Consider the following 21998-nt stretch of genomic DNA (forward strand, 5'->3'; position numbering starts at 1 on the left):
TTTATTATAATCTCCTAAGGGTGACATTTCTGCTGCAGTTTGTTCTTTCTTTATGTACTAAGCCTATATTTTGATGTCTTGGCTGCGTGTCTGAGAGGCGAGTGACAGCGGCGGTGGATGTGTTTCCGTGCTGTTGTGACGAGCCTGTGGGTATTGTTAAGGCTTGTTTTCCCATCCCTACACACCACCCCCGCCACCTGCCGCCATCCTCACCGCACTCTTCCCGTCTGGAGTGCAGGGAAGGGGTGACTCGTTTGCTCTTGTGTTATGAGTTGTTTTGGTGTTGAGCAGGTAGACAGATAGATGGGAAAGTAGATAGATAGATAGTAGATAAGTAGATAGATGGATAGGTAGAGAGATAGAGAGATAGATACGTAGATGTTTATAGATTACATTTTACACATATGATACCTAAATGATTAAAATATAAAAGAAATGCTATCAAGATATATTAATACAAAAGCTGCAATCCACGCGTGAATACCAACCAGACTTAACATGCATGCAGAAAAAAAGAAGCACACACTCATACAGATATACACACCATTCTAACTTAAATCATCAGTGATATAAAACAAGAAAGAAAAAAAAAAGAAAAAATGACACGTTAAGGTAAGAATATATAAGTAGCGGACATAGCATTTACGTAGTTAGCCTTGTTATGGTTCGCTATGTCATGGTATTCCGCCCCAGATTCATGGTTACTTGTTTCTTTTCAACTTAAGGCTTTGTTTCCGCACGCCTTTCCCTCGTCGCTCAGGTGGGAAAGTGAATTGTTCTCATAAGGGCTTGTTTTCCACCTCCCCAGCCTCCAGTTACTGCATACTGGAGCGTGTACTTGTTTAGTTGCGTGTACCTAACCTCTGCTCCACCCACACGGCCTCCTTCTCCTCTTCCTCCTGCTGCCACAATACCCGCTAACAATAGCATCATCCATCCAGTTAAGCTTTTCTTTGCACATTCCTCCTTTGTAATCCTCTCCCCCTCCCCCTTCCTCTCCTCCCACCGTGCCGCATCCTTACTCGTCTTCCCCAAGCCGGCTTACCCTACAAAGGTGCGCGATGCTCCCCTTGCCTCACTCCACACCACACCAAGACGGCTAGCCAGGAAACAAGACCTCCTGCGTCCCACATTGCCTTCTCTGTCTGGTTTTCGCGTCGTGGATGTGCTGAGGCATCCTCTTTTAGCTAGCGAGAACCAGAGATCAAATGTGTTTTTTGCATGGTAACATCTGATGGTTGTGATAGTGGATGTTCTCTCTCTCTCTCTCTCTCTCTCTCTCTCTCTCTCTCTCTCTCTCTCTCTCTCTCTCTCTCTCTCTCTCTGGAACAGGAAAATGCGAAGAATATTTCGAACATTAAAAAGGTAAAGACTCACATTCTTCCCGCCATTCATTACCGCCACCTCCCAGCCATGCCACTTATTTGTTGATCAATCATGTGTATCGATGCATTACTCTTGCACACTCTGATATTCCCTGGCGGGGGTGGAGAGCTCTTTGTAGCGCGGGTCATTACGATACACTGGGCGCGGCGGAGGGGGAAAAAAACGCCGCTAATTAGCACTACCTTTAGTTACTTAGGAGGAGCACACACACACACACACACACACACACACACACACACACACACACACACACACACACACACACACACACACACACACACATACACACACACACAAACAGAGAGAGAGAGAGAGAGAGAGAGAGAGAGAGAGAGGAGGGGGAAGAGGGTGAGGAAGTCAAGACTATAGCAAAAGAAAAAAAAAAAAATGTTCCTTGGCGCGGAAAGGATAATATATATGTCCTGCAGCGGCGCGTGACGTGAGGTTCCTTCAGCCGCGCCGCAATGAAGGGCCTTACTTCGTCCTGGCGCGAGGGGCGGACTGCGAAAACATTTACAACCCCACCATCACCATGAGGCTGAGGGCGAGGGAGGCAGTGGTGGTGCTGCATTCACTAGCGCAACGTGTCGCCCCAAATTTGCATGTCTACCCTTTGTTGTTGGCTGGCTGAGCGGAGATGTGCCAGGCTGAGTGGGAGGGAAGGAGGAGGAACGTTGGAATTCTCTGCCTGTTTTTGATTTACGTATTTCTGTGATTTTGACAACATGTCCTGATTACCTTGCCTAGCCTTCTATAAATTCAAAGATTTGGAACTTTCTGCCTGTTTGTGTTTTCGACTTGTTTATGACTTCGACAATCTTGAATTCACTGCCTTATTCTGTTTTCCACTTTCCTATGATGTCAACGATTTAAAACTTTCTGCCTGCGAGTAATTCACTTTTCCACCTTCCTGTGACCAGCTATTCCGAGATTAGATTATCAGGAAACTCCTTGAACTTTTTTCATATTCTTTTCGGGAATGGTCAAAGCAGCAATTAGTCTTGATAACTTTTAATAGACCTTTTTTCCTACCTTCTTTATACACTGACTTCTTCACATGATAGTACAAAGCGGGGATAGATCTCTGTACATATAACCCCAAGACAACCTCCGGTATTGCCATGTGTCGCTCCCCTGGCGGGATGAAGATGTGCCCAGCTGAGTGAGGGCCGTGTGGTGACTTGCTGATGCAGTACGTGCGTGGGAGGGAGGCAGCGAGGTGTGGCGGATCGGGAGATAAATATTAATATCCTCGCGGCTCATTAAAGTTTTGGTCGCGTCATAAGCGGCGCGACTCCCGCCCACAGGCAGATACTGGCTGGACGTCCCCTGGAGTGTGACGTCAGCTGATCTAACACAGCACTCGCAAAGTTCGTTTCATTCACGCTTCCTTGGTGTTATTGATGTATTTATGTTTCCATCACTGCCACCATCACCACCATCACCACTGCTACGCTATTTTATTTGCAGTACTTTTCTCTAAATCCTCCCTTTTTCTTTCATTTTTTTTCCCCTCATAAATTCATTCACCTCATTTTTCCTATTTTTTTCTAACTTCTCTTCCTCCTCCTCCTCCTCTTTTCTTTTCTTTTTCCATATTTCTTTACCTATGCAATCCTATTTCTCACAACAGGTGGTCCTTCTATTCGTCCTCCTCCTCCTCCTTCTCCACCCCTCCTCCTCCTCCTCCTCCTCCTCCTCCTGCGCCTCTTCCTCCCCCCTCCATCATTACCCTAGTGTCTGGCTGGGGGTGGCGTCAAGTTATGAAAAATTAACATACTGGCACTCGGTATCAATTATCTGCTCGCCTCTCCCTATATGGGCGTAGGTGAAAAAAAATCAAGGCTAATTACAGTGATTAGGTGAGCAGCAGCGCCCGAGGGAGAAGGAGACCGCGTGATTAACGAAGGGAGGAGGTGAGGGCATGTGTCCTACCCACGTCCCCTTCTCCTCTTGTCAAGCTGAAGAAGGAGGAGGAGGAGGAGGAGGAGGAGAAGGAGGAGGATGCCTAACTCCCAGCCCTTCTCTGCTTCTCTTGTAGTATGCTTTCTGCGTTCTTTTTCCTCCTCCTTCTCCTCCTCCTCCACCTCGTCTTTTTCTTCTCTCTCTTCCCCCTCCTCTTCTTTCTTATCTTGCTCCTCCCTTCGCCTGAAATGTATATAATCAATCAGTCAGTCAATGTACGGACTTATCTATTCTTCAGCTTTCCTTCTCCTCCTCCTCCTCCTCCTCCTCCTCCTCCTCCTCTTGTCCTCGTCCTTTTCCTCTTCTTTCATTCTCGCTCTTCTCTTACTCAGGCTCTTGTCATCGTTCTCTTCCTCCCCCTCCTTCTCCTCCTCCTCCTCATTCACATTCTTCTTCTCATCCTCCTCCTCCTTTTCTCTCCATTCTGTAGTGTTGCGAAGAAATAGAAAGAAGAAAGTCGACAGTTTGTTTGTATGTTTGTGCGTGCTGAAACTAGTAAAATTCCCCGTCTCATTCATTAGTTTATTTATCTCTCCTTATATCGGGTCGTAAATACCTGGGCCTGTTATGGGATGAAAAGAAGTCTGGGTAGGTAATTGATCTGAATATTTATGTTAATTGAACTTTTCTTGCTATTCGAGAGGCAGGCGTCTGTGGGGCTCTGGCTCTATCAGTAGACAAAGAAAAAAAATATAAAACAAGATAACTGTTCCCTTCTAACTGTTCCCGTGTTTTCCTGGGGGCAGTGAAGGGTGTAAGTAGGGGAAGGAAGGAGGCTATTTCGTGTGTCTGGAAATAGTAGCACAGATAGCACGACCCGCACCACCGCCACCCTCGCCGCCACCTGGCACTTATAGCGTTCACCTCCCGTAGAGTTTGCAACGTTACCTTTTACTGCTGGTTCTTGGACGCCTCACAACCCGGCTCCCTGAAAGCTATTATTGCAAAGGTTTGGCGTGTTTGCCTGGGTGAGCTGTTAAACACCATGTACTGATATGGAAACGCACTAAAAGGTTTACTTAACTTTGATTATAAGTGATGTGATAGAGTTGCTTGTTTTCTTTAATGCATATACGTTAGTACACACACACACACACACACACACACACACACACACACGCACACACGCACACACATTATATGAAGTCCGTCACACATTCCTAATCTGTCTCTACACAAATTCCATGTCGTCCTACACACTTGGTGCATATAAGCGCGACAGTGACCGCCGCTGCGCCTTCAAGGACAGAGCTGTTGCAGGAGTCACAGCGTATCGAGGCACAAGTTACAGCTCACGGTGGCTTGGCGCCGTGCCCACATTATTGAGCCGCTAGCAATTTCCGGAATAAGCAGAACTAATACATTGTTTTAGTTTGAGAAGTGATTTTGAACGGTGAAAAGAGATGGAGGTGTACTTACAGTAGATTGTTTTCAAGGGCCAAGTGTAGCGTACGAATGTCATAGTTTTGATTGGTGGGAGAGACACTGGAGAAGCCTTTGTCCTGTAGTTGATTAGCACCGGCTGCCAATGATACCTGTTGATACACAAAGGCTCGTATTTATTTTTTCATTAGTAGTATTTTCAAAGACCACTGACATGATTCGTCGGGCTCTCAGTGTTTTTTTTTCTCATTGATTGTGCAGTCCTTGTTATAGTATCAGTACAATAAAAAAACGACCCTGAAACCCATAATAAGATTACTGCTGCCTGTTACAGTAGTCGTTATAAGGTGACAAAACGTTGCAGAACACAAGCTAATGAGTTCGTTAATGTTCGCGTAACAAAAGCCAACAGCGGCGCCGAAGACAAGCAAGGATGAAGACCCTCACGGATATCATTCTTATTCGCCTTTCGTATGTAGGTGATGACACAGCAGCACCACCAGCAGAAAGTGAAGCAGACTCAGTAGCAGGTAGCAGGTAGTGAGGCGGACATTAGTGAGCGTTTCGAGGGCTGGAACATCTTGGGACGCCCGAGGGAGGCTGATGGGCCGGGTTGCTGCCTCGCCTCAGTACCTCAACCCTCAACCAGGACTTTAAATGTTTCCATCTGTTGAATCACCTGTTCCGAAATTACATTTTGTCAGCAAATCGTACTTATTCCAACTTGATAAGTAATTATTGAAGCCGAGTAAGAGGAAACACTGTCGGTTAGCAGTATATCTGACCTTGATGGCGCTGCTGCACCTCTTTATGCCCACCGAACCTCAGCCAACCCGGTCGCACCTCGCCTACCCGCGGGCCCTACAGGTTCACCCGTTTACCGCGCCAACAAAGCCTCTCTTGGCCACTCCTCCCCACTATAACCAGCCAGAGGAAGCCATGACACCCACTCATGAATCATTAATTGGGCTCAAGGGACGAGTGCACCGGCCCAGAGCAAAGTAGAGACGCCGCTGGAAAATGAGTAACAATGTGCTTTGTTAGCGAGTCACGCGCCGATGTTTCAGCAGACCGAGTAATGGACACAAAGCACTAGCCAGAGATGACTGGTCGGGTGAAATATTACGTCCTTTATACGCTTTCCGATGAATAATGTTTGTCTTGCTCCTATTAAAAGCCATTTCTTCCCTCTACAGTACCAGGTGCATCTGAAACGTTTCCAGGAACAATGCATCTGTTCTCGGTTAGCTCGTGAAAAGGTGAGGCTGGTGTGAGTTTGGTGATTGTCCCACACTGTACATGAGTCACTGTCCTCCGATCATCGTTCCCAAAGTTCGCGTGGAGGCGTCGCGGCACAACACAGCTGAATTCTTACCACGAGGGACGCCACCTCGAACCACCTCTAGCACTCTTATAATCACAAAATGTATATTCACGTTCATTTCTGTTCCATTTCGCTAGACGAGAAAAACGTTCGTAAAGCGAGTTGTTTATTTTTTGGAAACGTACTATTATTTATTTCAAGAAAAGTGCACTGGTACATTTCGGTGAAAACACTGACAAATTTGCAGTGTCATGGTGTTGGCCTCCCCGCCCTCCCAACCAGCGCTCATCACACCTGCCCGGGACACAGCCCACTCGTCTCGCACGTACTGTACAGCCGTGGTCTCCAGTAAATTACCTTCCCACACTGCCACTGTGTTCTGCCTTCTCTCCTCTTCTCAAGGCATCTGATTTCCTTAGAACCTGTCACTTCTCGAGTTTTGTACAGAGACTATCAACAGATCACGGGAGTTAAGAATGAAGGAAAATGCAACACAGTGGGAGTGAGTGTGGTATGTTCCTCGACTATGGACCATGACTGAACCTGCCCTCTCTCCACCAGACCTTTCACACACACAGCCATCTCAGTTTCATGAATCTCTATACAGGGAGGGACACCAGCCATCCTGCTGTCTCATTTTCTCTACTCGTCTTTACCATGTCTCACAAGGGAACTCTTCCTGCCCGAAATGGAGCACTGCGCGGTATCGCCTGCTCGGATCTGCAAATCTTAACCCCGAGCCCTGGAAGACTGGGTCACCTTGGAGCTCAGCAGGGACTCCTTGGGTCCCGACCCACCGCGGCCGCACCTTTGGACTCCAGCTGATGGATTCCTCACTTGTTGACGCCCGTGTTCATGCAGAGAGAGAGAGAGAGAGAGAGAGAGAGAGAGAGAGAGAGAGAGAGAGAGAGAGAGAGAGAGAGAGAGAGATTTGTGTATGCACCATGCCATCTCTTCGGCTTTTGCGTCAAAACCAGGGGTTATAATTTAATGAAACCTGACACACAGATGAGAGGTATTATCAAAAGAACGATAATTTGAGAGCGAGTGAAATCTTGACACTTATTGGATTAACTTAGAAATATTAGGACCTGCTTTTCTGCTGTATGATTAGCTGAGTACGCGGTGCAGGGTCATTTCCGAAGCGCCAAACATAGACATTCGAGTGGGTAGTAAGTCAATCACCGCTGCGGCAGCGGTGCTGGTAAGGGAGTCTGGAAGATGACGTGGTGGATGCTGTGTGTTCACGTGCACCCGTAATATTTTTAGTTACGTAACCATAATCTGTATTTTCCTGCCACGTTTATGTATCTGAAATCTTCGCTACATATGGTATCATAATGTAAAGGAAAAGAAGGCAGCCTGGCTGAGGTTTGGTAATGGGCGAATGAGAGTACAAAGGTTGTGTGGCAAAAAAATGGCGGCCCTGGATGGAGCTTAAACCGCGCAAGTTATGACAACAATGATTTCCTTGAGTTATTCTGTAACTTTCCGTTGCCCTTGCTGGTGCCTTGACCTCGCCAGGCCCAGTGGGACGCACCCTTGCCTTCCCGTCTCAGAGTGCCGAGGGACCACAGCCAGGCAGCCGCAGCGGAGAGTCGTGTTACGGATGAGACTGCGGCCGCAGCATTTGGCGTGTCCGTCTGCCGGAGTCGTGACCCGCTAAGGCTATTGCGACCTGTAACGTAGTTTTTAACCCACCGTCACACACACTGTTTACATGACGTGCAGCATCCCCTGAGGGTGTGAATCCACGACCACCCTCACGCTGCCAGCCACGGTCGGCTCGGCTTCAAAGCACAGCGTCTCGTCAGATCCTCGTAAAAAGCTGCCATTAAGTGCTTATAATACAAATTTTATGTGTTTAGATTTATAAAGATGTTGTGTTCTTTACATGGCATTGCCCAAATGCCTGGGTGAGATGCCTTCCTTCATGACTATATTGGCTTGTTACATTATGATGGGATTCTTTCTCCTTTGAAACTGAAATCGCTTACTTCTCTAATCTCTTGTGTACAGGACGTGTATATTTTCACTGACCACTGAGGGAGGCGCCACCGGTACCCTTCGTAGATGACTGTAGTCCACGTGTCCTCGGGGACCAATTTCTACCAATTAGCACATGTACTGTACCTTAACGTGAGGTGGAGACGCTCTTTTTGGGTGTAAAACTGGTCCTTATCTCCTTGAACTGGTTCTTTGTTCTGGCAAGACCTTTACTTGCCCCTTCCGCCATCTCAGAAATTACCATATTACAACAGTATTATTACTATTATTATTTCATCTATCACCTTGCTGCTGTTTATCTTTAACAATTCCCGTCATTATCATCATTAACTGTCATTGGTATCTAAACAATCCTACGGCCGCTAACTACTAATTATAGTTTTCCTATCATCTGCATGTTATTCGCCCTTTTACTTCATTACAGTTCCTTCAGTCTCTTTGCGTAGCTCAAATGGTCTTTTGTAGCCACCACATTCTCTTACGTTCTCACGATTTTTTAGTTTCTCTTGAACACTGTCCTCCCCTCGAATCACACCTTCCGGGGCTGGACTGACCCAAGGTGACCTTCGTGGCGCCTCGCAACAGAGGATCCCGCCCACTAATGCATGTGTCTGCACTGTCTGGCCCACAAACCCACACACCAACCCTTCCTCCTAGACAAGAATTTTTTTTTTCCTTTTCTTTTGTCTGTGTACTCGTATATATTCAAACTTCATGCCATGAAGCATCATTTTCACCTCATGCATCACTTCCACTATCGCTTCTTCATTAAATGCCACCAGGAGAATTACAGCATCGTTGCACATAAAACTTTTAACTTGTTGCTGGTCCCCTTTGTGAGTTTTTTCCTCCACCTCGTGCTGGCGGGACTCGGCGCATGATGCACGATCGTGACGTGATCGTCGTGCGCGGCTTTGCTTTCTGAAGGAAGTCAAGGACGGAAGAGAAAAACTTACATTCAGATACAAACACGAGATTCCAGGCAGTCATTTACCTGAAAGAAAAAGTAATTAGAGTGGTATGACGCAAAAGGAAGACTTTATACATATAATTTTCATTCACCAAACATGGGAGATTATATTATAAAATTTGGTAATTATCATGGAAAAAAAAATATAGCCACCTTGGTCCTGCCAGCCCGTATTGCTTTTCTTAATGATACTGATGAGTGAAGAGTGGGAAGGAATGCCCCTCCGCCTTCCATCAAGGTTACTCAGATGGAAATAGTACAGTCCTGTTGCTTAGTTAAGGCGGGGCTGTATAAATGTAGACGTTAGGTAGAGTACTATCAAAGCTGCCTCTTATTGATGCTGTATAATAACTGGATAATTTGCGTGCTGCCTCCACTACTGTAGGCACTCACTAACCAGTCCCGCATGATTGTAAATGCAATGTTACTTTTAGCATGAAGTTACTCTTTTACATTTTAACTTATTCTGATTTCTCTTCAAGGTTTGCATTTGTATTCTTACATTTTTTTTTTTTTACATGCAGGGCCACATGATCCCGCTGTTGCTACACATCAGCTAAATCAGTCAGCCTACTTTGATTAAAAGGAACGTATATTCTTATGCATAATGTTCATAAACATTAAACTTTGCATATCCATATATTTGCCCTGTGACGCATTTGCATAAAAGATGTTTTACCCTTTGGAAATTCACATTATTGTGCGTAGTAGATCATCGTGAAATATTTATAGCGACAGCATTATTATTTTTTAGTTTCACTTCAGCAGCGGAGCAGTAATGGATCACCATCACTCATCGCCACCATCACCATCATCATCAGCAACAGCAGTACCACTCTATACGCGGGAACAAAAAAATGTTCGAGTGACTGAAGCTTCATTGCATACGAGCAGTGAAGAATAAACAAAAACCTGCAGTTCATTCTTGCCCGTATGCTCATCTGCTACCTCAGCAACACCTATCCCTTTTATGTGTTCGCCCCACCGCCTCCCTCCCTCGTTACGCGCCCCCTCGCCTCCTCATCGCGCCTGTCTCCCTCCCACACGCCACCGTTTTTTCTACGTCCTCCCTCACCCGCGCCATCATCCCATCAGTCTGCGTTTTCTATGCCCAGCCTTCAAAGGGACGAAGGGACGGGGTATTTTTAGTTCTCGTGTTACCATTTATGTTTTCTGGGGATGAGCGGCAAAAAAAAGAAAAGGAAAGAAAAGAAAAGAAAGAAAAAAAAGAAAGGTACATTATATCATTTATTTTTATTTATTTTTTCTTGTTCCATGCCTTGTACTTTGTATATTCAGCGTCTTGATATAGCTCAGTTCATTCTTTTTTTTATATAGATTACTACCTTGTTATTTACACCCAACCTTGTCACTATATGAAGCATGTACAGTGTTGGTAGTAGTAGTAGTAGTAGTGGTAATTGAAGTGGTAGTGTTGTGGTAATGGTAATAATAACACCAATAGGAGAGGTTTCAGGCAACACAACAATGCACTCTCAAGTCCTCCTCCTTTTCATTCTCCTCTTTCCTCCTCGTCGTCCTTCTACTATTCACAAGAAAGATATAAAGAAGCTGAAGAGTCAGAGTCCTCGTCCTTCTCCCGGAGCCTCGAGGCAGAGCTGTTGTCGGTAATGCCGCGCGTTTTTCCAGTCATGATAGATTATTAAGTCTGGCGTGACGCAGCCTGTACTCCTGGCGGCGGGGGCGAGCAACTGCAGATCCTCGTCCCCTCTTGCCTCGCCACGGAGGGTGCTGCATGAGATCTGCGTAACGGAGACTGCTTGGAAAGGAGTTATTTTCATTAGCTTTAGGTATTTTCTTCAGAGCCTTCGGTATTTCTTCAGATTTTGTGGTTATAGCGGCAGTTTATGAATAACACTGAGCTTCACGGATTCAGATTTTTATAAAGTAAATATCTTCACAAAAATCGTTTTGTTACTTTTATTTTTCTGTGATGGTGATGACTGAGTAACCTTCGGACAACTAATGGCAATAGCATACATGTTACATAAGTAGTTATATACAATTTACTTAACAAAAATTTAACTACAGTCACGTAATGATCTGAACTACTCGGTCACTTTTCCTGGCGAACATTTCAGAATCGTATTTCATCAAGCATGAGAAGCGATGGCAGTCAAAGGATTAAGATTAAGAAGATTAAGAAGAAGATTAAGAGTGAGACGTGATAACCTTTTCCCTGGTTGAAGCTGTCGCCATTATTATTATTATTATTTTATTTATTTATTCATTTATTTTATTTTATTATTTTTTTGCTGAAGGTGAATAACGAAATGAATGAGTACGTCAGTTGTTTATCGCTCGTGGCTGATTGGGCTCAGCAACACACACTGAAGGCATCGACTAGTTTCTGATCTTTTTATAAGGCCGCATTATCAAACAGGAGCAGTGCTAATAACAATGAAGAGAAAAAGCAGTAGTAGAAGATTAAAAGTAATTCTACAAGCAGTAAAGAAAAAAAAGGTAATAGTAATTGCAAATGATATTATTAGCCCTCGAGCCTTTGACTTCATATCCGGTTTGAGGGAGAGCCAACAAAGGCAGGCACATAAGGAGGTCTAGACTAATATTTGTAGACAGCTTTATAACTTTGTGGTTTGGCAAAAGGCGAGCAGCTGACAGATATGCGTGGAGAACGTTGGCGGAAACTTTTGTCCCGCAGTGAAATCATGAAAGGTGATGATAAGTGAAGAGAAAGAAATTAAGAAAAAGAAAACAAAAACATGAATCAGAAGAACAATAATAAGAATAGTGGAGATATAAAGTAAGAAGAAAATATACATACCTAAAATATAGAATAGCAAGTAAATAAACATACCTAAGATATAAAGTCACAGGGAAATAAACATACCTTATCTCCCGGGAGGTGTGCCTGCGTGTGAAGATTATGACAGGAGACGAAAGGAAAATAAATTGGAAGAAAGGTGCAATTCATAGCGGCATCATCGTAACCACCACTTGATCAAACAACCCTTGATTCAAACGGCTGCCTCGCCCTAACAGTGGTGTCGCATCCAGGCTTGCGTGACAGCATACGTGTCTTCTTTTTCTCAAGTGACAGAAGAGCCCCACAAAATTGCCAGGTGTCAAATGTTGTGCGTGTGACTCAGAGGCGCTCGTGAGGCGGCGGCTGGGAGTGAGGGACAGGGGGACCACTGCCCGGGGGAGGAGGGAAGAATGGAGTGAGGGGAGTGGACTGGCGGCAGACGTCCAGTGTTGTTGAAAGGTGCATCCAGCTACCTGTTGCTCAGGGTACACTTGTCTTTTACTTCCAGTTCTCACTCCCTGTCCAGACCATCACAGCCTCGCCTCCCGCTCCGTGTCCCTCGTCGTCCCCTTGCCTTAACGACCTTCTGTCCCCAACCTCCTCCTGCTCGTCCCTCCATCCCCCAAGACCCTCCTGCCCTGAAGCATCTTCTTCCCTCTCACCACTCCGCTGTACCGACCTTGACTCAGCCACCCTCTCCTAACTTCCTTTTTACCCTCATCCTATCCTCACTTCCCACAATCCAACTCTTGCTTACTTGCTGCCCTTATGCAACCTCGAGTCCTACGCTGTCTTTTGTTCCTCTCCGTCTCATTCCGTCCCACTCACATCCCTCGTTCCTTACCTCTCCCCACCACTCACCGGTCCTTGTCCATTATGTCCCGCCGTCACCCGCCACCTCCCGCTTCTGTTCGTCTGTCCCCAACCGACCACCAGCCAGCCACTGTTGCCTCGCGGGTGTTGTGTGCGTCTTGCTTGGTGACGATGCATTCCAGGCTTGACACAGCGCGACAAAACAAAACAACTAGAAGAAAAATGGCAAGTAAAGGGAGGAGAAGAATATGCAGCACTTTTATCGCACTTTTTATATACGCTTGGTGTCCCGCGAGAAGGCAGTTGTCTGAACGCTGTCGTTGGCGAATGATTGATGCAATGCTGATGAGGTGAGGCTGACAGCGTGCAGGTTTTCTTGGTTCTCCTCCTCCTCCTCCTCCTCTTCCTCCTCCTCCTCCTCCTCCTCCTCCATCATTCATCGAACTCCAGCTTTAGGGAAGGAGTGACAGGCTCCAAAATAAATACCGCGTGGGTGGAATAGCAAGCAGAGGCGTGACCTTTTTACCACGCTGTGGCAAAACACCCTTTCGTCGGCGCCATAACACCGTCGCCGAAATGGTGCCGGTGGCTTTCATGCACGTGAAGAAAGAGTGTAGTATCCTTTTTTCCCTTTCTTTTTTTTTGGGGGGGGGGGAACAAATACATATATATTACATAGTATATTGCTATAAATATTTATCAAGAGCCAACGGGTTACTTATAGGCAATATCTTTTTGATGGAATTGCAGTCCCTACCTACCATGAATCACCGAAGCTGCTGAGTGTATAGGGAGATGACGGTGTGATCTTGAGCAGTGCACGGAGAGCTGTGTACCTGGAGAGACAGACGAGAGGGTGTGAGCTCTGGAGGTGTGAGGGAGGAAGAGGAGAAGGAAACGCGGGGAACTGGTGGTCGGGGAGAGGCAAGAGGCAGAAGAGGGTGTAAGGTCTTGAGGGAAGAAGAAGCAGAAGAGCAAGGGGGAGGAGACGGTATGTATTAGGCAGAGGAGAAGGAAGAGGATGTTTGCTCAGGGGACAGAGAGTAAAGGAAAACGTGGCGTTCTGATGAATTGCTGTATAATGCCCATTGTCTGTAGGGGAAGCAGCTGGTAAGGTTATATAGTGGTGTTTACTGTAGCTGAGAGTCGCTGTTTGGAGACGGAAAGGAAAGATTGGTAAGGAGGGGAAGATGTTCAAAGGGAAGGGGGAAGAGGAAACACCCTTGTTTGTCCCTCCGACACAAAAACATGGGTGTGAACAACTGCACGTACGTTTTTCCATTTGCAAACTCTCCACTTTTTTCTACTTGTGTGTTTTCTTCTCATCTACTTTTGTTTTTCTTTTATCTTCCCCCTTTCATTTCATAGCAATTCTTCGTCGTCGTTGTTTTTTATTCCTCCTACTCGTCCTTTTCCTTCCTGTCAATTATATTCATATTTTCCTCTATTCCTCCTCCTCTCCCTCCTTGTCTCTTTCTTGTCCACCATCACCATTACTACAACAAGAGCAGAAACAAGAACAATCTTTTCTTTCTCTCGTCTTTCCCGCCCAGATCTCCTTTCCTCTTTTATTCTTTCTTCTGCAAACTAGAGGAGCCTTAGCGGGTCGTGGTGGCGTCCTTGATAGCGGGTGGAGGCTTCGACGGGACCAGGCGTGTCTACAATGCTGGGGTTGTCCGTGCATCAGACTGTTTGATCACCTGCCGCGCCACCTGTGTGTGTGTGTGTGTGTGTGTGTGTGTGTGTGTGTGTTGACAGCTTTGTTTCGGCTCACATAGCGCCTCAGTGTTCGTAAATTTGATGTAATGTAACAGGATCAACATTTTAACTTCTGATATTTGCACAATAGCCAAAATTTATGAAACCTACGTACATATATGCTACACTTTACCATACAATATTGCATTATACTCTACCCTATTATACTAAGCTACACTTACACTCCAATGGTAACATCCTGGCATGGGTGGAGGAAGGAAGTCGAACTCAAACACCGCCAACTGAGCCAACACGAGGCCCGATGTTTGGTGTCGCCGCCGCACTATGTCCTTCCTATGTTTGTTTGCCTGTCGCCGCCTACGAGTGCGATTGTAAAAGGCGGACGCGTCTCTGCTAACTCCCTCCCCCTTTGCGTGTGTTGGTCTCCCTGGTGTTTTCTACTACCAAGTCAAGTCTTTACTATTCTTTGACTTTATTATCAATTCTTACACCTTCTTATTACTTAGTGTTATGTTCAAGCTTAGTATTACCTATCTTTTTTTAAGTTTTACGCAGAAAATTTGTTGTTTTCGGATTCGTGAAATGATGAAGGAATGAAAGATGACGCCAAAAATGACACTGAAGTTAAATGAGATGAAAAAATCAAGGGTGGTGAATTGAAACAGAGAAAACATCAGAAAGAAAATTAACCTTTTTTGCTGCCATGGTCATATTTTTTTTTTAGTAGTAAGAGCAGTGTAAAAAAATTCCTTGCACAGACACGCAGGAAGAGAGAATAGGAGGTTAACTGTGTCCTTCTAGACTACGTAAGTATTTAAGAGAATGTAATATAAAAATAAATGTCTAAAAAGTGGTAAGTGAATGTGAGAAAATGTCTAGCTGTCAAAGGGTTAATTGAGAAAACAGAGAGTCTTCCTTCTGCAGCTGATTGTAATGAGTGTGGGTGAGGATATTTACGCCCAGAGGAACACCATTGGGATGATGTGTACCCAACGCTCATGACTTCCTTGTTTGTTAACACGTGACGGAGATGACGAGGCAAGGATGCAAGCAAATGGTACAGAGGAAAATTAAGTTGAAGATTGATGAGGAAAGGAAACCAGAGCAAGTATCGAACTGTTTTAGTTTCCCTGAAGAAGTCGTCAAGCGGAACTAGTCGAAAAATAAAATAACTCGTTTCTTGCACTGGTCTCTGTCCCTCCCATCGATCTGTAAGTATATTTCCACTCCTCAAGCCAATCCAGACTGTTGACGTGGTTTTTCCTGTCCCTTCCGCCATCTTATCCGTAGAAAAGTAAAGACATGGCATGCATATAGATAAACATTATTGCAGATATCAAACACGAAAAACTCATAATGCAAGGACCACGAAGATGAGTTACACGAAGCAAATGAGGCTGAGTGGCTGGTTGGCTGGTGGACGTTGGATTAAGCCTGATGACGGGCCTCTCCTCCCCGCCGGCCCTCGCTTCCCTGCTCAAGGTCGGCGTCAGGAGGGTTGGTCCGTGTTTACCTTTCCTCCACCACCACGAGGGACACTCCTCACAGATTACAGGGGAGAGAGGTATTCAAGCTGCCGCGCGATGACGGGATTGGTAGGGATAAAGGCAAGGTAGAAGAGAAGGTACAAGAGACCAGGAGTGGAGGAACAAGCCGCTGCAGCTTTCTTTGCTTTACTGAGACAGACAATACCACGCTGCGAGAGAATAAGGAAAAGTTAAGAGGGAGGAACACTTGTCAAACACAGCCTTAGCCAAAGTAGCACCGCGCAGGAAGTGATCGATGTGAACACAATTACTGTCAAGAGGGAGGGAGTCTTCCTTATTAGGGTGATTAGAGGAGGCCGCGCTTGACCCGTGACCCTGATTGGCTGTGCTGGCTGATGATCAATGGTTTACTGATTCTTGGATTTAATATCAGATCTGTATTTACGTAACGATTGGTTTGTCTTCTTCATTAGTGTGTGTGTGTGTGTGTGTGTGTGTGTGTAGGTGAATTTTGTTATTTATCGAAATCGAATTCACTGACCAGAATATGTTAGTACTTAATATTAGACTTTACTGTTCTTTCTTTTTTTTTCGTTCTATTTACTATATTTTATAAGAACAGAGGGGTGGAGAAAACAAGGCTATGTACAGTCTAGAAGAAAACCGTACATAAAGTTGGTGGACCAATACCTTACCTCTTATTATCTTATTGTGCTCATAGCTTAGTTATGTGTAGACGTGTTCCCCATTCGCGTATGTACAGAAGGACAATACTAAGAAGATTTCATTATTGAGGAACAAAGACAGCATACTTTTTTCCTCGTCCCGCAGCACATGCAGTCGGCCAATGGCAAGAGCTTGTGATACAGAATAAAGAACTTTTTTTTTTATTTCTTACCACAAAGCCCTCATCTTTGTGCCTGGCAAGGGTTCATTCTGCCGAGGGGAAACATTGGAGTCCGCAGTGGGGTTCATCTTTTTGCTGCGTGAAAATCTCTAAGGACCATCTGGGAACAAGACAATCAGCACAGTGACTCAGGCAACCAGGAACCATTTGGCAGAAAATATTTACGTAATTAGACAGCAAATGGAAACGCCCGAAGTCGAGGTTAATATGCAGGGGAAATCTAATAAGAGTTCTTAGTAAATACATCAGTAAATCGAGTATGTTTGCTCCTCTCGGCTAAATTTACTGTCCAGAGGAGCGATGGACTCAATGTGATGCAAGGACTAAAGTTTTTTTTTCTTTTTTTACTCGCAGGAAAGACAGCAAATTCTTGAGTGTGTGCCATAGCAGAGAAGCCAGTTAGTCGCATAAATTGTTATTCAATCACCTTGTTCCTGTCTTGTCCTGTCATGATGTGTCTCTTTTAATTAGTTTGCTCATTAGTTTTGCTTGAGAGAGAGAGAGAGAGAGAGAGAGAGAGAGAGAGAGAGAGAGAGAGAGAGAGAGAGAGAGAGAGAGAGAGAGAGAGAGAGAGAGAGAGAAAACGCATCTGATGTACCATCATCATCATCAATCTTCAAGACTACCATACAGGACAAACACCTCTCCAGTCTCCTCCACGCACCTCCGTCAACCCACCAGTCCCACACCACCTCAGCCCACACACACAGATGGAGTCAAAAACCCTCACAATTGCAAGAGAGGAGGACATTGCACTTAGTATTGAGGAACAAGTGGTAGGGAGATCCTGAGACAGTCTTCTTGCCTTACCATACGTGGTATTTATTAATGAAGCTGCGGGCGGCGGTCATTGCTTGCATCCTGATACCTTTTACCGCTGACACTCCTCCTCCTCCTCCTCCTCCTCCTCCTGGTGTGTCTGGGCGTGGCCAACTCTCACGCTGTCTAGTAGAATGCAGAGTCGTGTTGTCGTAGCGGTCTGGCAGGCCTGCGGCAGCGTGCTCCTCGCGTCGCACATCTCAGCTTGCCAATGAATGCGCAAATATCCCGGCGTTTCCTTGTAACCATAGCACTCTCTAATGTTCCTTACATTGACGTGGGAGTTTCTTTTTCTCTTCTTTTTTTTTTTTTAGGATTCCGTTTTCTTATTTTCATAATGGCTGTAAATCGTCGAATTTTGTATATTTTCATGTGTTCGTGCATTGCCGTCCTCATATTTTACAGTTCCCATCCTTTGTCTGTTTCCTATTGCTCTTTACTTTGTCGCTGGATTTTTTTTTCTTAAAGATTCCGTAGAATGATCATTTTTCTTGGTCGTCAAATGTTGTATGATATTGCTATGTGTCTGTGCATTGTCCTGTTCATATTGCACAGCCCCCACCATTCGTTTGCCCTCCCCTTCCCCCGAGGTGCGCCTTATTTATACCCTGTGCCCTGTTGTACGCCTCACCAGACTGACACACCCGCAGGTACGCCCCAGCCCCCACCCACAAAGACCCATTAGGTAGCAGCTTCTTAAGGAAACTCGCTTCTGTCTTATAGATGGGTGAGTGCTGTGCTCCCTCCACCCCCTTCCTCGCCACATACCTGTCCGTCCTTTCACCTGTCCTTTGATTACAACGTGCCCTGAGTTCAAACACTACCTTGTCTGCACACCTGTCCCTCACTGATTTATGGCTTCATTTCCTCTTATCACTCCCCTCATCAGTAAATTCTGGTATTTATTTTCCTTCCTACCACCTCTGTTTTGGATTTCCATGCCCACATCGTCTTGCTCCCGCCATTGCGTCGCGGAAAGTTCCTCTGATGGTGGCGGTGATGGTCCTCCCGCCGTGGCATTTCACCTTGAAGGATGAACTCTCCTCCTCTTATATAGAGATGCGAAAAAAAGGGGACACAGGGCCTATCACCCCTTTAGATCCATCTTCCTGGGCGGCTGTGACGTCAAGATCCGCCCCAGCTGTCTTGGCATCTTTGCGCATCCCATATCCGCCAGCCACATGATGGGGTGCTATTCTTAACATTTCTACGTCCTATCTCGACTACTTTTTCACAGGCTGTTGTGTAAGTTAATGGAAATTTCTCTTGGTTCCAATGATAGTTTAACAAGGATTCTACATTGCTATTAAAAAAAAAACACGTGATAATCTGACTGATCACCTCTGTAGCTTTTGTAATATAGTCTGTTGACATCCCCAAAAATTTAAGGCTATTATAGAGCAAGTCACTGGAGGAGCTTTTAATGCTGCTGTCATGATTTCAGTAATAGGTTAACAAGGATTTTACATTATCAGTAAGAACACTCATGAGAACCTGACTGAAATAGTCTTAATGATATAGTATTTACTGTTTGAATGAATATTATGTAATAGTCTACCAAGCTCTTAATTGCTTAGAAATAACATCCGCATTTGTTTCATTCACCTTTCACTTGTCAATAGGATAGGCTTGGTCTCTTGATACATATTCACGAAGCAATTTGTTCCACCTTGTTCTGCCTTTTAAATCCACCTTGGGAATTCTCATAATATTCTCTCTCTCTCTCTCTCTCTCTCTCTCTCTCTCTCTCTCTCTCTCTCTCTCTCTCTCTCTCTCTCTCTCTCTCTCTCTCTCTCTCTCTCTCTCTCTCTCTCTCTCTCTCTCTCTCTCTCTCTCTCTCTCTCACACACACACACACACACACACACACACACACACACACACACACACACACACACACACACACACACACACATACACGCGTACCACTTCCCTACCTCACCACCACCTTCACCTTCACCACCACCACCACCACCACCGCGACAACACACATCCTGGTCGACATATCACCATCACAAATCAGGTCTGGTGTGCACGCTTCCCCTCTCTAATCGACCCCTCCCTGGCTGCCCGACAGAAGATTCTTGGCGGGTCTGATTCCTCCGTTTAGAAGCTTCCTCACGCGCGGATCCAAAGACAGGTCAGATGAAGCTATATATAGATAAAGGGAACGAAGGGACCATCTCTCTCTCTCTCTCTCTCTCTCTCTCTCAGAGGTTTAGATGTTCAACTTGTGCTTCTTGCTTGTATTTTTTTTTTTTTAAGAAGAAAATTTAGTATGACATTAATGGAACCTTAAGATACATTTGCATTGAGGTGTTTACAGCGTTTTTATATCCTGTCCGTCCTCCCACCAACAATAATAAATAAATAAATATATAATAATAATAATAATAATAATAATAATAATAATAATAATAATAACAATAATAATAATAATAAAGTCAACTTCGAGGAAAAGTGGTATCTAATTTCTAACTAGGAATTTGATCATTTATTTTCAGTTTTATTTCCTTGGAAGTAGATCTTTTTTTCTTTCAGTGTTGTTCTGTCTCTATATGACTTATTATTCTTTTAATTTGTCGTGACTGTGCATAGCTAGTTTGAATTGTTGGCTTGAGACGTGACGCTGCATTACTAATTGAAATCACAGGGTTTCGTTCAGGTTTCCTATGTAGTGTATGACGTACAAATTCCCTCCTTCCTCCCTCCTCCTCCTCCATCTGTCGCTGCTACTCCTACTCCATAATGTATCATCAATTAATGTCAGTAATGTGATGCACTGAAATAACTCACGGTTCACTGTTGGGTGTGGCGGACAGGAAAGGTCGGGATCTGCAGCTAACATATGCTTAGGAAAGAGAAACTGTGCAGCCTTCGAGAAACGAGAAAGAGAAGACACGCAAGACCCTAATATGTTGCTTAATTTACTCCTACTTCAATTAAGTTTCCTCTTGACAATTACCCTTTATCAGAACCAGGTAATGAGTATGAATTTCCTTTGGATCTTCAGCGATGTACAACTCAGGAGGTGGGCTTAGAGGAGGCCCTAACATTCTGCAGCTGAAGGAGGAGGCATGAGACACAGTAAGAGAGCACGTACTCGTACCTCGAATGAAAATAATGACTAAGGATAATCTTCAAAGGAGGGCTCTCATGGATGTTTGCTAGCACTGTCTTAAACTATTACTAGAATCATGAAAACACCACTGAAGGCCCTAATAAGTTGTATTTAAGCTTGCGTCAAAATAAGATGCCGAAATATTTGAGAAAACAGACTTTATCAGAAGGACCTAAGGCACATTACTGTCAGTCAGTCACCAGGGTCAGTCACTACACCACCAGTAGTTTGCTTTCACGACGCATCTTGACAGGAGGTCCTTCTCACTCTGTGTCCGCCCTTACGCCCACTCACCCTCCTTCCTGCCTCACCCCGTCACCCCCATGCCTTCCTCTGCTCCCTGCATCCCGACCCATCCCTGGACGGGGACGCAACAGAATTAGACGTTACACATGTTCCAGGAATCTCCTTTTCCACGAGCAAATAGCACTGTAAGGGGAGGCTATGTTGTCGAGTCACTGCGAGTGGTGTCAAATTATCTTGCGAGACCAAGACAGGAGCAATGGTGCCCTTATCAACGTGCTTAAGGTCCCGGGATGTTGCCTCGCACCACTGTTCCTCACCGCAATCAAGGACCCCTGAAGGACGCTGGTAGTTGTCCTCCAGCGTGACCTAGGGAGGGCGGGTGGGGGGCAGGTGGGTGAGAGGGAGCGTGCCGTACCCTCCTGGCCACACCTTAGTTCTGCAGATGTGCAAGGGGAGGCTAGAGGGACGGGGCAATGGCGCAGGGTTGATGCGTACTGACAAACGCGTGTGGGGTCGAGAGTCGGTCAGCCTTGCGTAACACAGCGTTCCTCGATTTGTTATTGTTAAGTCTCTTCCCTCCCTCCCTCCTTCCCTCCCTGTGTGTGTGTGTGTGTGTGTGTGTGTGTGTGTGTGTGTGTGTGTGTGTGTGTGTGTGTGTGTGTGTGTGTGTGTGTGTGCTTTTTAGAGTTCTAATACATCTCATGCCTCATAAATCTTGTTTCCGATGCCATAATCTTATCAGATGAACGTCTTGACCCTTCTTGTAACAATGAGCCTTGTGTGTGTGTGTGTGTGTGTGTGTGTGTGTGTGTGTGTGTGTGTGTGTGTGTATGTAGAGAGAGAGAGAGAGAGAGAGAGAGAGAGAGAGAGAGAGAGAGAGAGAGAGAGAGAGAGAGAGAGAGAGAGAGAGAGAGAGAGAGGCCATGTGTTGGGAAGGGGGCGAGACCCGTGCATGTGAGCTACATCTCGCGGGAGAGGTGGATTCGTGTGTTAGCACTGAATAAATGCATCGGTAATGCCTCGCGCCTGTCACTGTGTGTGGATTGCAGCGGCTGGGTGAGGA

Source organism: Scylla paramamosain, chromosome 17 (assembly GCF_035594125.1).
Source record: "Scylla paramamosain isolate STU-SP2022 chromosome 17, ASM3559412v1, whole genome shotgun sequence".
In the NCBI taxonomy this organism is placed as follows: Eukaryota; Metazoa; Arthropoda; class Malacostraca; order Decapoda; family Portunidae; genus Scylla; species Scylla paramamosain.